At 33.6% G+C, this 6,000-nt stretch overlaps 1 long non-coding RNA gene across 1 annotated transcript; it reads left to right on the top strand.

Annotated features, from left to right (window-relative positions):
• Positions 1-651: 651 nt before the first annotated feature.
• Positions 652-1,238, top strand: LOC148203621 (uncharacterized). Its single transcript, XR_015784334.1, has 3 exons — positions 652-777; positions 862-967; positions 1,063-1,238. It is a non-coding gene; the product is annotated as an uncharacterized LOC148203621 (long non-coding RNA).
• The last annotated feature ends 4,762 nt before the right edge of the window (positions 1,239-6,000 follow it).

Raw genomic sequence — 6,000 nt, forward strand, 5'->3', positions numbered from 1 at the left:
AATTTTTGCAGTTCATTTTGGTTTTCTTTGTTTTATAGGTGATTTTCACTTGTTTTAAATATTTGATATTTTTTATCATTTTGGGGTTGTTCTATTTTTTGGGTGAAAAATTATAATTATTTTACACGCAAAATAATTTTTGGTTTTGTGATTGTTGTTGGTTTTTTTGACATATTTTTTGTAAAACGTTTCCTTTGACAGTTATGGATTCCATTGGACATAGAAGGTCACAAACTGTAAAAACAAAACTGCAAAAATGGGTGGGGACTGAAGGCCAAAAAAGTGAGGACTTAAGACTAATGTTTTACACACTAAGATTAACACAACTCATGACATGAACTTTTAAGTGATTTTTTTTTTAAATTAATGGAAATAGAAGTCATCTTAAGGAAATGATGACCATATTTATATTCAACTCCATTTACCAAGAAACCAAGTTTTGTATAACTCTTGCTGCAAAAATGGATGGGACCAAAGGCTAAATAAGATTAATCGTAAAGTTTGGGCATTGACTTCTATTCCCATATCATTGGGTTTGATGACACAATTAATGTTGAATTTGTGAGTGAAATTAAATTTTATACAATGTAGTTTGACACAACGTAGATGATTTATTGTAAATGTTTTGACACAAACATTTGTTTGTAGTTGTTTGTCCCAATTGTCCATGACAGGAGTTGGTGGTGCTACGCCGTGAAAATTCCATCGATGAAAATATTTGCACTGGACTCTCTAAGACACCATAGAAAGGATCTTAAAAAGATTGACACCCTGATTGTAAGTATTGTAATTGATCCATCCACTTTGTTTTTGTAATTTGATTTACTAGTCGAGAAACTAAAATTGACTTTGTTGTTTTAGAGGCCCATAATCTTGAATTAGTTTTTGGAATGTTGTTGAATCGTTGTGAAGAGAATAAACCATAATTCCAAGTACAACATGTACACACTCCAATCCAACTCAACACGTAAGTTTTTAGTCTTGTTTTTTTTTATGATAATATTTGTTCGTTTGATTGAAGTACTATGACATTATTTGTATTTTGGACTTTGTTTGATGTAGGTATAATTGTGGAATTATTGTTATGAAATTTATGAAGTTGTAGGATGGTGTTGATAAATACGAAGGGAAAACAATGCCCGATTGCACAAGCATAAGTAAGCATACTTGTTATACTTTGGACCTTTCATAAAAGATTGGACATTTTATTCATTTTGTGTGCATTTTATTATTTCCAGAGGAACTCCAACAGTTTAGGGAGAAGTCTGTGTTAAGAAAATCTCACGATACACACACTCAAATATTTTGCTAACATTGAGTCTTATTATTCATTGATAATTGAAGGCTTTAAATAGCTGTGACACTTTACGGAATAAAAATAAAATCTGAAAATAAAATATCAACTATCTTAAAAATAAAATCTGCTTAATCTATCATAAAATAATAGTGTACCTAGATAAATTGAAAATCATAACTACGTATCCCTATTTTATCTCTATCAAATCAAATCAAATATTATTAGACCCAAAAACTAATAAAATAAGATTTAAACAAAATTATTAATAAAACCCTAAAATTTAAGTTTATCCCAACAAACTCCCCATAAACTTAAATTCTTCCTTCCTTCATTTGGTTTTCCATGTGCATCATCCCACACCGGATTTGCTTCTTTCAATCAGATTTGAGTTGGAGTTATTCAAGCTCTTGCTAGTCACACTTTGCTTCAAACATCTTCTCTCCAAGATTTTCAGCTTAGTTCATACAACCGGTTCTTCTTCGCTTTTCTTGGGTTGCTAGACGACCATGCTTATCCTTTAAATATAGTACCTGGTCCTTTATAAAAATTGAATTACCTTTTTCAATTATCTGACCCATGCTTAAAATATTGATCTTCAGCTCCGAAACATAGTAAACATCCCTAATCTCTCCAACTCGTCCCTTCTTCTACATATGTTGGATTGTTCCACGCCCTTTCACAACCACCTTGGAGTCATCTCTGGAAGACACAAATTTGGCCTCCACCTTGGTGAGTTCTCATTTCCACACATATGATTGCTTGCCCCAGTATCTAGATACCATACTGAGTTGGTAGAAACCTCATCAGTCTTTGATTTCAAGCATGGTCCAACATCCGCCTTCTTCAGCTCCTCAAGCTCAACCCTTTGTTCATTCATAATCTTATTAGCTTCATCTAGAAGCCTCCCTATTTGCTGAATCTCTTCATCTTTTTGTTTGAGTTCTTTCTCCAGGATTTCGTTCTCCACAATTGTTGCATCCTTTACCGAGATTACTTCATCCATTGTTGGGATTGGGCTCTCCATGTCCACTGCATCCGAGCTCTTTGCCATTAACAAAATTCCACACTCTTCTTCCACATCTTCAGTAATGAGATTAGATTCCCCCTTTATCTCGGTCTTGCAATACTTTGCAATATGGCCAGCCTTGCCACAGTTGTAGCACTTGCTTGATCTACACTCGTTTGCATAGTGGCCATATTTGTCACACTTAAAACACTCAACTCCTTACCGATCTCTTTGCCCTTTCCCTCGTCCTCGATCACACCAATTCTATTGACCGGTTTGCTATTCTCTATCATTCTCAAAATTACCTTGGCTCCCCCGCCCTCTGCTGCCAGGACCTCGACTCTAAGTAATACGAGTTTTATTCGAGTCAACTTTACCTGTAATGCTTGATCGTCGGGTTCAACCTGATCATCCCAACTCCTTCTCCTCTGTTCATGGGCTTCTAATGACCCAACAAGTTCATCCACTGTGAGAACTAACAAGTCCTTCGATTCTTCGATGGTGCACACAATACTTTCGAAATCTTTTGTAAGGGATCTCAAAATTTTTCCCACAACCCGGCTAGATGCCATTTCTTCTCCATTCCTGCCGAGTTGGTTGGCCACCTTCTTCACCCGAGTTATGTGCTCTTTGGACTCCATCTTCAACTTTTCAAACTCTCCTCTGAGAGCTTGTATTCAGACTTGTCTAACGCAGTTGTCACCTTTATACGCAACCTCCAATATCTCCCATGCTTCCTTTGCGGATTTAGCAGTCGCTATTTTTTCGAATCCCGACTCATTTACTGCATTGTAGAGGAAATACAATGTTGACCCATCTCTTGCACGTGATTTATTTAATGCGGTTATATGTGCCACTATCTGATGTTCATCTTCATCAGGTTCAACATACCTGTCTTCCACCATATCCCAAATGTCTTGGGATTTGAATAACGACTTCATCGTGTCAATTGTGGCACACTCATACCATTGACAACCTCTACCATCTCTCTAGAAAAAATCAAGCACTCACTTTTTCTCTCACGGTGTTTGACTCTCTCCTATCTCTCTTTTTCTTTCACAGTGTTTGACTCTCTCCTCTCTCTCTTTCTCTCTCTCGGTACTCAGAGCATAAAGCTCTGATACCATTACTAAAAAAATCTCACGATACACACACTCAGATAATTTCCTAAAATTGAGTCTTATTATTTATTGATAATTGAAGGCTTTAAATAGCCGTGACACTTACAATATTATGGGAATAAAAATAAAATCTGAAAATAAAATATCAACTATCTTAAAATAAAATCTGCTTAATCTATCATAAAATAATATTGTACCTAGATAAACCGAAAATCATAACTATGTATCCCTATTTTATCTCTATCAAATCAAATTAAATATTATTAGACCCAAAAACTAATAAAATAAGATTTAAACAAAATTATTAATAAAACCCTAAAATTTAAGTTTATCCCAACAGTTTGGCAATGTCTGCAAAGATGAAGAAGTGCTGCAACAATTAGGGTTGTTGTAGATGTTATTGTAGAATTAAGATGGTTGTAATGTCATTTGTGGTTTTGTTAGAAATTCTTAATAATCTATCTATTCATTACCTTTGAAGTACATAATTTTTGTTAGAAATCTTGTAAGAAATGTTTTCATTAACTTTATTGATAATAAAATTGAACTTTCCTATATTTTAGTATTGCTTTCAATATGATCCTGCGTCTGATGATAAAAATGATCATTTTATGTGTTACACATTGGTGTATAACATGGTTGTAGTTGTAATAGGGTTGTAGTTGTAGGTCATTTATTATTTTTGGTGTAGTCCCCACGAAATATGGATGTTTATGATAATAAGGTTGAATACAAGAATGAACATTTTATGTGTTACACATTTTTAGTGCAGTCCCTACCAAATTTGGATGTCATGAGTTGTGTTAACTTTGATGTGCAAAACATTAGTCTTAGGTCCCTACCCATTTTTGCATCAAAAGTTATAGAAAAGTTGGTTCTTTGGTGATGAAGTTGGATATAAATATGGTCATCATTGCCTTAAGATGTCTTGCATGTCCATTAATTTTAAAAGAAAATATTTTTGCACTTAAAAATTGATGTCATGACCTGTGTTGACCTCGTTGTGCAAAACATTAGTCTTAGGTCCCCACCCATTTTTGCAGCAAGAGTTATACAAAACTTGGTTCCTTGGTGATGGAGTTGGATATAAATGTGATCATCATTGCGTTAAGATGACTTGTATATCCATTAATTTTTTTTAAATTCCGCTTAAAAATTGATGTCATGACTTGTGTTGACCTCGCTATGCAAAAATTAGCCTTAGGTCCCCACTTATTTGGCCATTAATCCCTACCCATTTTTGTAGCAAGAGTTATACAAAACTTGGTTCCTTGGTGATGAAGTAGGATATAAATGTAGTCATCATTGCCTTAAGATGACTTGTATGTCCATTAATTTGTTTTAAAAAAAATTCACTTAAAACTTCATGTCATGAGCTGTGTTGACCTCGTTGTGCAAAACACTGACTTTAAGTCTCCACTTATTTGGTCTTTGGTCCCCACCCATTTTTGTAGCAAGAGTTATACAAAACTTGGTTTCTTAGTGATGGAGTTGGATATAAATGTGGTAATCATTGCCTTAAGATGACTTCTATGTCCATTATTTGTTTTTTTAAAAAAATTCCACTTAAAAATTCATGTCATGAATTGTGTTGACCTCGCTGTGCAAAACATTAGCCTTAGATCCCCACCAATTTTTGTAGTTTTGATTTTACAATTTGTGTCCTTCTATGTACAATGGAAGGCATGACTGTTAAAAGGAAACATTACAAAAGATATGTCAAAATAACCGAACAACAAACACAAACCCAAAAAGTTTTTTGCGTGTAAAAAAATTGTAACTTTGCATCCAAAAAATAAAACAACCCCAAAATGATAAAAAAAATTCAAATATTTAAAACAAGTCAAAATAACCGAACAACAACAAGAAATGAAAACCAAAACAAACCACAAAAACTTACAAATGGTGTTTTTTCGTTTTCAATGGTGGTTTTCGCCTACAATAATGCTTTCAAACGACTGTTACAGCGAAACAAATGGTGAAAGACTTCAAAACTCACGTTAATGATTATTTAACAGTGCTTCGAAACAGTCGTATGTTCGACTCGAACAATGGCGAAGACAGGTCTAATGAACGACCGACGAACTATGATTTATTGGTGAGCGACAGGTGAAAGAAGGTTTGTGGGTGGTACGTGGTTCTCTCTCACAACTGAGAAATCCAATTTTTGAATCCCAAAATTAAAGTCCGCAAACATGAAAAACCGTCCAACCTTTCTATTTCCACATTATTTTCAGTTTTTTTAACTTGTTTAAATGGACTAATGAAATGCCAACACGTGTTGGAATTAAAAGTTCATCAAATTTTAAAGTTGAAATATCATTATCCAAAGAAAAAACAGTGGTGGAGTTGCTACAACTTTTATTTTTTCCAAATGGCTGTACCTAATTTTTTTTGGGAGAGACCTTTAAAATATCACATCTAACTAATAACTAAGCAAATGATAAGTGTAATGTAAATTTATCAAGTCATACTCATGTGTACATCAGTAACATCTTGATATAAAATAATATACTTAAAATTTATATATTTAATTATTTTCATTAATAAAACAAAAATTAATAATTTAATTATAA

Source organism: Vigna umbellata, chromosome 2 (genome assembly GCF_029865625.1).
Source record: "Vigna umbellata cultivar VRB3 chromosome 2, Vumbellata_1.0, whole genome shotgun sequence".
Classification (NCBI taxonomy): Eukaryota; Viridiplantae; Streptophyta; class Magnoliopsida; order Fabales; family Fabaceae; genus Vigna; species Vigna umbellata.